The sequence below is a fragment of the Balaenoptera borealis genome (genome assembly GCF_965194805.1).
Source record: "Balaenoptera borealis genome assembly, chromosome: 2".
In the NCBI taxonomy this organism is placed as follows: Eukaryota; Metazoa; Chordata; class Mammalia; order Artiodactyla; family Balaenopteridae; genus Balaenoptera; species Balaenoptera borealis.
The window spans coordinates 132,422,107-132,434,485 of record NC_138867.1 but is presented as its reverse complement, the minus strand read 5'-3'; the positions used below and the strand labels follow the sequence as shown (position 1 = coordinate 132,434,485).

Here is a 12,379-nt window from a genome sequence, read left to right as displayed (position 1 = left end):
TAAATTGTGATTGAATGCTAAATATTGCGTATGAAAAAAATTATAGGAAAATTTGAGGCCCTTGATGGTATTATCTTCCTTCAGAGAGATTTTTACTTTTGCTTCTGGCAGGCATTTAAACCTAAGTCATACAAAGGAGATTTAACTGATTAGATGTTAGTCTTCAGTTCTGTTGGGGCTGGTCAATTTCTAATTCACTTCTACTCCTAGGGTGTAGCCCTTTGGGGGTTACATTTGAAAACTTGGAGTGTTTATTAGGGACACTCCTGCTTGGTAGACCTAGAAATCCAATTTTTATACCCCAGCTTCATAACATCTCCAGATGCTCTGCTCAGATTCTTAGCCATCTCTTGAGAAACAGCATACTGAAGGGCACAGTGGCAGCTGGATATGGGGCTTACCTCTCTGCGTTTCCCTTACCTCTGGAATCTTTGCCCCTCAGGTCATTCTTGTTTTGGTAGTTCTCCAATGTCTTCAAATATACATACATAGACACATTTATTTTTTTCAGCTATTTTAACAATTTCCAGTGGGAGGGTGGATCTTCAATAAGCTACCATAATTATTAGAAATAAAAGACTCTTGTTCACCTAACATTTATGTTATATTTTTCAGTGGGCTGGAACCATGCTTTATTCTTCTTTGCAGTGCCAAGTCCTCACTTGCTTTAAGTTCTTAAGAGACACTATTTGAATAAATGGATATCAGTTTGTAAGTTGCTTTCAATTTCATAATTTTAAACTGTAGGCAGAATTAGAATTACCCTTCTATAATCCTAGATATTGGGCCCAGAGAAGACTTGCCCAAACGTTCCCTGACTAAAGTCCATTAAGAAGTCACTGGCTTACCTGGGGCTTGACTCCAGAACCAGAACAGGGCTTTTCCCCACTCTGCCATATTGCACTACAATATAATGGTCAAGAGCCTCATGGGCTTGGGTGTCAAGGAGACCTGAGTTTAAATCCCAGCTCTGTCATTTGCCAACTGTGTGGGCTTGGAAAATTTCCATGAACTTTTGGAGCTTTAGACTCCTCACCTGGTAAAATGGCAATGATAATAACAGGAAACACTCAAGATAGCGCTGTTGAGAAGATGAAAGTGAGCCAATGTGTATAATAAGGTACTTGGCTGAATCACTGGATCTAAAAATAGAGGTTATTTTTTTTTTATGTATTTATTTTGTTTGTTTATTTTTGGCTGTGTTGGGTCTTCGTTGCTGTGCGCAGGCTTTCTCTAGTTGCGGCGAGCGGGGGCTACTCTTCGTTGCGGTGTGTGGGCTTCTCATTGTGGTGGCTTCTCTTGTTGCGGAGCACGGGCTCTAGGCACGCGGGCTTCAGTAGTTGCGACACGTGGGCTCAATAGTTGTGGCTCACGGGCTCTAGAGCACAGGCTCAGTAGTTGTGGTACACGGGCTTAGTTGCTCCGCGGCATGGGGGATCTTCCCGGACCAGGGATCGAACCCGTGTCCCCTGCCTTGGCAGGCGGATTCTCAACCACTGCGCCACCAGGGAAGCCCTAGAGGTTATTTTTTAACGGAGGGTCGGCATGGTGAACAAGGTGCCTTATTTCCATGAGTTTCGGAGGTAGTGAGGCACCCAATGATGTCTTACTACCTTTCCCTCCCTCGGGAGTGGGGACTATACTGCAGGATCATGGTTTTCTTCATGCAAAACACCCACCCCAAGTCCTGCTGATTATCTCACACCCATGAAGGCAAGGGTCGGGGTAGTCTTTACTTCTTCAGGGTCTTCAGGACCCTACTGCCTGCTTCCCTCCTGCGAAAGGTCTCCCCTTTCGCAGACTGGGCCTCCCCTTTCCTGGCAGACTGGGGTGGTTGGAGACTCAGCAGCCCTGATGTCAGGGAACTAGGATTGAAAGGCCCCAAATCTTTCTCTGCCACTAGTCCCCAAACATGTCCATATGGCAGAGCAGTTAAGAGCACAGAATCCAGAGAAAGACAGACTCAGACTCAAATCTAAGCTCCACCTCTCCCTAGTTGTGGGATCTTGGCTAAGTCCCTTTAGTTCCCTGACTCGGTTTCCTCATCTGTATAATGGAGCTGATAATAATACCTACTTAAAGAACTCTTTGAAAGATACCTTAATAAAAGTACCTCTTATTTTTTTCTCCTGTTATCCCCCCCTACCCCACCCAGAATATACAAGTTAGAAGGAAACAGTACAGCTAGAACTAGAATCTGTGTCTTCAGACTCCCCCTCTCCCCACCTTCGCCCACACCACCCCTAAAAGTACTCGTGCCTTGGAGTGAAGACAGTGCTTCCTGACTTTTCCCATCACAGTACATGATAACATTTGGATACCCGCTGGGCTAACCTAATGAGCCTGTTTGAGGCCTGCAGGTGACTGTCCCAACAGAGCTGGGGGCTCTGGCTACCCTGGGCTCCACCTGGGACCTGAGGGTGTTATATCTCAGCACACTTGTAACCTGTCTCTGGGGACCTTTGGGTTAAGGTGTTGACAACCCCTGGTAAGAGCCAGCATTGCATTGCCTAGAAGTGACACATTAATCCACTGTTGGTAAATCAGTCCTGGGCCAGTTATTCAGTCTCCTGGTAGGAGTTCAGAGGCCAGAGCCGAGGAGATGGAGACTGGGAAGAAAATCAGACATCAGCTCCAGTCCAGGCTCTGCCTCAAACTCGTGTGGCCCTGGGCAAGTCATTCCCCGTTTCTGGGCTTAACCTTTCTGTTTGAAGCAGAAAGGAGTTAGACTAGAGGAAACATCCACAGGGTCCCTTCTAGCTCTGACATTCTAAGAATCAGAATTCCCCACTGCTCAGCTGTACTCTGTTCCTGGTGACCTGGTTTTTGCCTCTGGTTTGGGTAAGCGTAGCAAATGGTCGACTCTCCCTGACTGGGCAAGGTGCTCCCAACTCTCTGCACCGTCGCTGGCTGGTCTCTGAAAATAACCCCTGTCTGGCCCAGACAGAGGGCAGAGCCACACCTGTCCCCTGCCCCTATCAGCAGAACTCCTTGGAGTCCTCTGCACGTTCCACTCCCCTGCCCATCACGTCAGCCTCTGGTTTCCCGAATCCTCTAGTCTTCCCACAGCTCCCAGGGCTTGCACTATTGTCTGGGCTCAGGCAGAAGGCAGGGAAGCCTCCGGAAACAGTGCAGCAGTTCCCCTGCAAGAGGAGGTGGGGAATGCTAGAAAAGGGAGGGTGGGGGAGGCTGCAGGCAGATCCTGAGGAGTTAGGGTTGCCCTGCTCTGGAGGCAGGACTTGGCCTTGTGTGCACTGAGGAGACATCACAGGCCTTGAAGCAGGAGGACATGGTCAAAACTTACGGTCAGAATGTGTCTGGGCCCCATGGAAGGCAGACTGGAGCAGAGAGAGAGACTGGGGGCTGTTAGAGAAATGCAGGCCAGAGATCATGACACAGCAGCAGGGACAAGAAAGAGGAGGAATTGAGGAGGTCAACTGGCAGACGAGGTGACAGGCCGATTGGCTGTTCAGCCACAGATCTGACTGCATCAGCGAGCTCGGTGACTGGGGTCGTACTGTGTGGGTGAGAGGGTTTGCTGGTGTTGCAAGAAAGACCCCAAGGTAGAGTTGAGAAAAGGGTCTCTGGCTTAGAGACAAATATATTAAAATCCTTTCAATAGTTCTTTGTGTTTCTTAAAACTTTCTCATTTTGCAAATAGTGTATGATATCACTTATATGTGGAATCTAAAAAATGCAACAAACTAGTGAATATAACAAAAAAGAGGACTTCCCTGGTGGCGCAGTGGTTAAGAACCCGCCTGCCAATGCAGGGGATGCGGGTTCGAGCCCTGGTCCAGGAAGATCCCACATGCCGCGAAGCAACTAAGCCCGTGCGCCACGATTACTGAGCCTGCGCTCTAGAGCCCACGAGCCACAACTACTGAAGCCCTCGAGCCACAACTATGGAAGCCCGCGCACCTAGAGCCCATGCTCTGCGACAAGAGAAGCCACCGCAATGAGAAGCCGGCGCACCGCAATGAAGAGTAGCCCCCGCTCGCCGCAACTAGAGAAAGCCCGCGTGCAGCAACGAAGACCCAACGCAGCCAAAAGTAAATAAATAAAATCTACGTTTAAAAAAAAGAAAAAAAAAAGAAGCAGATTCCAGACATAGAGAACGAATGGGCAGGCAAGAGGTACAAACTTACCTCTTACAAAGAGGTATAAAATAAGCTACAAGGATATATTGTACAACACGGGGAATACAGCCAATATTTTATAATAACTATAAATGGAGTATAATCTTTAAAAATTGTGAATCACTATATTGTACACCTGTAACATATAACAGCAACTATACTTCAGTAAAAAAACAAAAAAAAAACAAAAAACTTTCTCATTTTGTCCTCTCAACATCCATATATTATTGTCTCCAAGACGCTCCAGGTTGTGTCAGATCTAGGGCCCCGAATTAAGGTCTCCTGACTCTTTTGTTCCCGCACCTGGCCCCAGCCGACTGCTTCCTCGGAACGGTTCGCAGGCAGAGCTAGCAGGAAGTTCACCCCCGCCCAGCTGCTTCCCACCACCTCCTTGGACTCCACAGCCCGACCCTGCCACCACACGCCATGTGCCTCCAGCACCCTTCACTGCTCTAGGCCTTGGCTTTACTTTCTGTCACAGGAAGAGGCAGGCAGGGCTAAGTGAAGGTTTTTGACATTCAGACAGGAACAAGTGAACCCTTTTTTACAAAGGGGTCTCATATGAACCACCAAAATGAACTCAAATAAAAAATCTGCTCAGGCAAGGCAGAGGTGGTGGATTCAGAGGCTGTTTGTCTGGTTGGACAGTGGTCCTCCTTTTCCCCATACTTTGGCAGCCTGAGACACTCCCCAAATCCCCAGCGTTCCATGGCCCACAGTTTGCAAACCACTGGACTAGCAGACTCCCGATTGAACACCCTAGAGCAAGGGAGCCTCAGCCTGGGACCACAGACGGGATTCAGGGTGTCTCTGAGTCTGCATGGGAAAACTTCCATCTTTATTTTCACTACCCTCTAACTCAAGTTAAGTACTTCGTTCCATTTGAATGTAGGCGATGACCACAGTAATTCTGATGGTTCCTGTGACTGTGAAACCAAGAGAAATCACAGGTATTTTTCTATCACATTACAGTTGTCATAGATCTTTTATGTTCATTATTACTCTAAAATTACAATGGTTATTATATCTGCCGCCCAATCTCATTTTAAATGTATTAATGAAGTACATATTATATCATAAACAATTTTAAAACTATCTTGTTAACCATATTTCAGTATGATTGGTTTCCTTTGTAGTCCTATGTATTTTATTTTATGCATTTAAAAACACTCTGAGAAGGGGTCTGTAGGCTTCACCAGGTTGCCAGAGGAATCCATGGCATCAATAAGGTTAAGAACCTGTGTCTTAGGACTTCTCTTCCAGAACAGAGGGGGCTGGGGAGCTCGTTCCCAAAAGAGGGCATGTAGGACTCAGGATCCCAGGAGGCGACATGCACTCTCTGAGCCTGAGGAAAATGAGACAGGAAACTGGGGCAGGAGCAAAGGGACTCTAAGAAGTGGAACAGGAGCCAACAGGTCATCTGGCAGGGCTCGGTCTAGTGGGACAGAGCTAAATTCCTTAGCTCCAACCCCAGCCAGGCTTCTTGGGGGAACCAGGACTCCTGGGTCCTTGGCTTGCTTCGGTCATTTTCCCTCCTATCCTCAGTTTCCTTCTCTGAGCTAATATAGTGGAAGCAATAGTGGCTTGCAGGTCAAGAGAGATCCTGCTTCTGGATCTGACTTTTCCTTGTCTTGCTGAGTATTTCGGGTAAGTCATCTCCCCTTCCCAGCCCAGTTTTCATATCTGTATAATTTCTGGCATAAGTACTGCTACAACCCCTTGCCATGCCCACAGTAGATATTACTGACAGATCTCAGTATATGACCATTCCATGCTCGTATGTAGCTTCAGAAGCCTTTTCAATGTTCTACGGATTGATAGGAATCAGCAAACGAAGTAAAATATATTTGCTATTATTGGACTAGATGATCTACACATTTCCATCTCTACTATTCCATGGCTCTAAAGACCTGATCTCAGAAATGTGAACAAGACACTAGATAGATGGGAAGACCTATAAAGCATGGCTATTTCTGAACCATATGTATGTGTGTGTGTGTGTGTGTGTGTACGTGTGTGCATGTGTGTGTGTGTTTAACAGAGAAAGAGAAAACATTCTCAGCTGGGCTGTAGATTTTCTCTCACGCACCCTATAGTGAAAATGGGGTCAGAAGAAGATACTCAGATTTTGAAATCTCAATCTGGCTTTCTGGAACAGGTAAACAGAGGCACGTGGAAGTCAGACTCTTTGATCAAAGTGTTAGGAATGGGCACCACACCAGGATTGGTGCCATCAGGCCCTACCTGTCGCCAAATGTCCTGTCACCAGGGACATCACACATGTAGTGCAGTGGAATGATGGTGACAAAGAGCAAATAACACCAGCCACTCCTGGCATAATGTACACAGACTCAGATCCTGCACAGCCAGGTCACCAAAATGTGGATGTGCTGGAGACTTAGGGCTTTTCCCCCAAGCAGCACAGAAAGCCACTTAGGATGTTATTTCAGAGTGTTACCTAGCCCAGGTTACAGCTACAGCCCAGATAGATGCCATTACTTATTTGAAGTCATAGCCAGCTCAAGTGCTAGGACCAGAACCCAGATCTCCACAGGCCTGTAGGGCCAGACTGGTACCATAAACGGGAAAGTGGATTGGATGGAAGAGTAGGGAGTGGTGAGGACTGTGGCAAACTAGAGGTCACACGCCCTATTTAAAGGCAGCTGCTGATCATCAGTTCTAGTTGATTGCTGGCTATGAGAATGTGGACCCATAGTGCCACGTCTTCCTTCTGATCTTTAAAGAGAGATCAGAACCTAGATTTTTATGTTAAATAGCTGCATTTTCAAATGTTGGCATCTAAATTTTTTAAATGTTACAACAAAACAAAATACTGTGTAAGCCAAACAAAATGCACCTGGGAACTTCAGTATTTGGCCTGATTTGCAACTACCAGTGGAATGGGTAAGAGACCAGGCTCTGGATGTAGACATATAAAGATCTGAATCACAGTTCTGTCACTTGTTAGCTGAGCAATCTTATTCAAGATTTGTAGCCTCGGGACTTCCCTGGTGGTCCAGTGGTTAAGAATTCGCCTTCCAATGCAGGGGATGCAGGTTCGATCCCTGGTAGGAGAACTAAGATCCCACATGCCGCGGGGCAACTAAGCCTGTGCACCACAACTACTGAGCACGCAGGCCACAACTAGAGAGCCTGCGTGCCACAACTACTGAGCCTGCACACCACATGTAGAGAGAAGCCCGCATGCCGCAACAAGGAGCCCGTGCACCGCAACTAAGACCCGATGCAGCCAAAACTAAAAAAAAAAAAAAGATTTGTAGCCTCTCTGAGCCTCAGTGTTCTCATCTGTAAAATGGGAATAATAGAAGGGGCTACTGTGACGATTAAATGAGGTAATGAGTTTAAAACACCTGGCACAATCATTAGCTCATAATAGGCACCCCATAAATGTAGCTCCTCCAAAGTGCCTCTAAACTTCATGGTGATCGGAGAAAACCTCAAATCCCTCACCGCACTGCAGTCCCTCCACCTCATACTTATTTTTCTGCAAGGTCTGAGTGCTCAGTGCCCATAGCACTCTAACTCAGACACCCAAGGCCCTCAAACATGCGCACACATAGCCTGTACACACCCTGGGGAGGATTTTGAGATGCCATGGCTAGTTACCAAGGAAAGATGTTTAGAAGGCTTCCCTGGGGTACAGCTGCAACCTTCTTGTGTTGGTTAGAAAAGACTCCTGCCCAGAGCAGGGGGCTGGCTAACATGACCTCTTGGGGGCCTTCACACTCTTAGAATTTTTCAACTTGAATTTTGTTAGCTCATGTGCACACACACGCACACTCTCACACACCATCTGCCCAAAGCCTGGACAAGAGGGGCTCCCTTTCCCTTTCCTGGGAAGCTTCTATTCCAGCTCTCACTCCACCTCATCCTCCTGCAGCCTCGCTGGGAGGGGAGACACTGTCACGACCCCTGAACTTCATTCCCTGTGATTGATGTGCTCAGCGGGGAGCTGCGGGAGAGGGGATCACAGGGTGAGGAGGCTCAAATGACCAAACAGAAGGGGCTAGGACCGTGGCTGGGCCCCCAAAGCAAGGAGCAGCAATAGCTCCATGCACTCGGGGGAATTTACTGGTTCCAAGCACTTGCTTCTCCAGCGTCTCCCTGGAGCCTCCTTCTGCCCCAGAAGGTGACAAGGGTGGGAGGGGCCCCAGATGGGGAAACTGACTGCAGTGTCTTGCCCTGAATCAGTTTATCTGGCCCACTTGAATCTCCAAGGGTCAGAAGCCCTCTGGATCTGGGCATCTCTAGTGGAACATATATGTGGGTGCTGAGTCCCTATCCTACGTTAAACCCCAACTTATCAACAACGATGTCAGCCAGGACTTGTGACATTCCCCCCATGCCATTTTAGAATTTAGAAGAGACTGAAGCATAGAAAAGCACAGTGACTTACACCCAAGGTCACCAGTAAGTCTCCCAGCCTGCATTTGAACCCAACATTGCGTAACTCCAAAGTGCACGCTCTAACCACATATCATACTGCCTCACGTACTAGGGCCACATTCCAGGCCTGGGTTTCAGTTCCAGAAGTCATTAGAAAATACCATTACTCAATGAGCTGTTCTGCCCTGCTTTTTGTTTAAGAGTCTACGTTTCAAAAAATCCCAATAAACAGTACTTTTAAAAAGGAAAAGAAACAACAAGCAGTCACCATTCCCTCATCACTGAAATAATTCTTTATCATGGAGGTCACATTTTACAGAACATCCATTACTCTACTGCATCGATTCTAAAATGCATGTTTGTGGTTCTTTTAATCTCTGAATTTTGGATGCATTTTAAAGACTGTGAAATTTAAGCTTCCATGAAATACACAATATTATTTGGCTCTAAGAATAATCCTGGTAGGTGAGCATTGCCAAGATTATAATCCCCATTTTACAGATGGGAAAACTGAGGTTCAAAGAGGGTAGGAGACTAGCCTGAGGTCACAGAGCTAGTCAATGCAGATTAGCCCTGTTTCCTGATTCCCAGCACAAGCTGTGTCCAACGTACCCTCCTGGCTTTCAGGCCCTGCGCTCACAGTAACTTGTTCCCATCACCTCCCCCCCCGACCCCCGGCTACCCACCAGCAGAGGCTTGAGGGAGACCTCAGTTCCCCAACCCAGGGTTCCCCAGCCTCACTCAGAGCTGGAGAATGAACCCAGTGTGGGGACACCTGGGAACAGTCCAACCCCACACAGTAAGTTTTCAGGCCAAAGGATCCCACTTTCAAGAATGCATCCCATGTGGCAGGCAGCATTGTGGAGATCAAAGCTGGGCTTGGGGTGTGAAGTCAGTATTTCTGCCTGGTACCCTCACACACCAGGCAAGCTAGATCTAGGGGCTTCTCACCTAGGGTCCCCATTCTCCGGAACTACTTGCCATGCCCTATTTCTCCTATTTCAAGAGGCCAAATGAAAATCAAATATTGCTCCTAGATAAGATCTCACAGACTAAAACACCACATTTCTTTGTTATGGTTAAACTTACATCAGCTCAGTGGTAATGCCAGGGTTTGTTCCTGCTGACCAGAAAACACTGATTGATTGTGATAGGGCCCCAATTAACATGCAAGGGGAAAAACCAATTAACGACTTATGTAACAGGTACAGCTTGGCAGACAAAAATCTTTCAAAACAAGGAGTGTGACAGGCGAAAGTAATACAAGGGGCAAGCTGACGTGGAAGTGTGAGCTCCTCATTTTCCCAGATGGGACATGTGAGGTTCGGAGAGCTGGAGTGACTTGCTCAAGGTCACACAGCAGGGCTGGAACCGGCACCCGAGGTTTCTGCCCCTCAGGAGAGGCATCTTCCCACCCCACCCTTCTGTGATGAGGTTCGAGAAGGCCAGAGCATCAGGACTCACCGGGGTTGCTGAAGGGGATCAGGATAGGGAAATGGCTTCTCCCTGGCACCTGTGGGCTCCTTCCTGGCCGGCAGCTGCCAAGGCCACGCTGTCTTTCCTCCCCAGGTGCCTGCCGAGGCAGCTAGGCATGGGAGACTCCTGGAAAGCCTGCTCTGGGCAAGGTGGAGGAGGCCTCCCTGAAGAAAGCACCCTCCAGGACGTGGAGTGACCAGGCCTGGGGTCACAGCGTGGCCATAGAGGGCTTCGCTGCATCTAGCTTGCACAGCTACCTCCTGGCATCTGCCCGGGAGCTCTCCAGATCTCAGGGCTGGTTTTCCTGCTAGCTGCTGGGTGCCTTTAAGAGGACAGAAGTTCATTGGCTGAGCAAGGCTCCCCCTACCTCCTTACCTGAGCAGGTGAGAGCTGCTAGGCTAGGGGCAGACCAGGGAGTAAACAAACTGTGGCAACCAGCTGGCTCGCCCCTCCTCCACAGCCCTGGTCCTGGGCTTCCTTCCCCTCCCCAGCCCCCAACTCCAGGAATTAAATGGGAGTAAAGAAAGGGCAAAACATTCTGCAAAATGCTTAGTACTGTTCAGTTTAGGAAGCTTCATTATTTCACAGTCACCCTAGACCAGAGTTAACAGTACGCCTTCTCTTTCAGATGGAAAAACCGTGCTGGGAGAGGTAAAGGGCTTGTTGAGTTCATCTGGCTATTCGAAGGAGGGTTGACTAGTGTGAGGACCCAAACCTGAATCCCCTGCTTTTGACTTCCCATACAGTGCTCTAGACCACACCACTGCCTTCTCTGTGAAACCTTTGGCAAGTCACTCACTGCCTCAGTTTCCACATCTGTAAAATGGCACAGTCATGCTTGTGTGTAAGTTCACACTCGCTGTATTGTATATTGTATTACACTCACACTTAGAGCTAGAAAGGACTTTGGAGATTCTCTAAGTCATCTATTCATTTACCAGGAATTCATTCATTCAATAGGCATCACTATTCAGCAACTATCTTGTGCCTGCCTGGCCTGCTTTAGGGCCTAAGGATACATCAGTGAACAAGAAAGTCAAGGATCCTACTCCTATTGAGCTTGCATTCTAGAAAGAGGGGAGCTAGACCTAAACAAGTAAACAGATCAGATAGGTAACAGTCCCCTGAAGAAAGGAAATAGGCGATACGACCAAGTAATGGCTGTTGCTATTGTACATTATGTGGTCAGAGAGACTTTCTGAGGAGGTGATATTGAAGGTGAGACTTGAGTAATGACAAGGAACCAATCACTGGAAGAGCTGGATAGAGAGTGTTCCAGACACAGGGAACTACAAGTGCAAAGGCCCTGAGCAGGTGTGTTTGGAGAACAGAAAGAAAACTGCTGTGGCGAGAGTAAAGTCCAATCCCTGCCCCCCTTTTTTAATAGATAAGGAAATGATTCAGAGGGATGACTTGACTTGCCCCAAAGCCCCTCCTGCAAATATCTCCTTCCTCTCTTTATCCTCATGTATTAGGGAGGGGAACTGAAGCCTGGAGCTTACCAGCACACGTGGGTTACCAACCCAACAATCATCTCACCAGCCTACACTGCTATAACCTCCTGTTTCTCCATTCTCTAGACACTTAAAAGGGCAAAAACTATGATTTTAAGAGTTGATCACACTGAAGAACAAAATCCTGACCAACAGAATACAGTATTAAAAATTCCAGCAGTAATGCAAACTGCCACACAGTTATACGGGGTCAGCACAGACCCTTCCTGCTGAGGTCCTCTCCTGTTTCACTTTCAGAATTTTTCACTCTGATGTTTATAAAGGGCTGCCGGTTTTCAGTCATCGTATTGTTAGCGGCAGCATTGGAATTGTTATTGTGGGACTGTCGGCTAGGTAGCGTGGGATGAAGCAAGTGAGTCCTGCTGCTGCTGGTGTTGAAAACCAGGACTTGGCTCCAGAGAAAGGAGACACATATGAAGGAGGAAAGGGGTTAAGTGAAAATCTTATAATTCTGGGTTTAAAATGGAAGTTTCAGTGTGAATTTTTGATGCAGCTGATCTGAAAACAGACACATATTCCCTAGCTCTGCCTTCTGTTTTCAGGTCTAGAAACAATGAGCGACACTTTAGAAAGCAACTTCATTGTCCAGACTGTAGTCTCTAAATACTATTTCACACTAAAAGGAACCAGGCTCCTCAATAAACAAACAAACAAATGAATAGCTGATACCAGCTTTAGGACAGAAAATGCACAATATGTACTTAGACTATCTTTTAATGCCAAAAATCAAGGAAGCTAGTTATGGCAAAGAGACTCAGCAGGCAACCGAAGAGTCTCGCTTTGGCCAAAGTCAGGACAATTTGCGCATCACTAAAGAAAATAACTGCAATTAGTTGAAAAACA

The 12,379-nt window shown here is 47.3% G+C and overlaps 1 protein-coding gene across 1 annotated transcript in view; it reads right to left on the bottom strand.

Moving 5' to 3' along the window:
* The window catches only part of LARP1 (La ribonucleoprotein 1, translational regulator), an 88,388-nt gene extending 78,278 nt beyond the window's left edge, over nucleotides 1-10,110 (bottom strand). Inside the window, exon 1 of the mRNA XM_082379053.1 lies at nucleotides 10,011-10,110. The gene's annotated coding sequence lies outside the window, so the exon portion shown is untranslated. The remainder of the gene's footprint in view (nucleotides 1-10,010) is intronic.
* Between the last annotated feature and the right edge of the window lie 2,269 nt (nucleotides 10,111-12,379).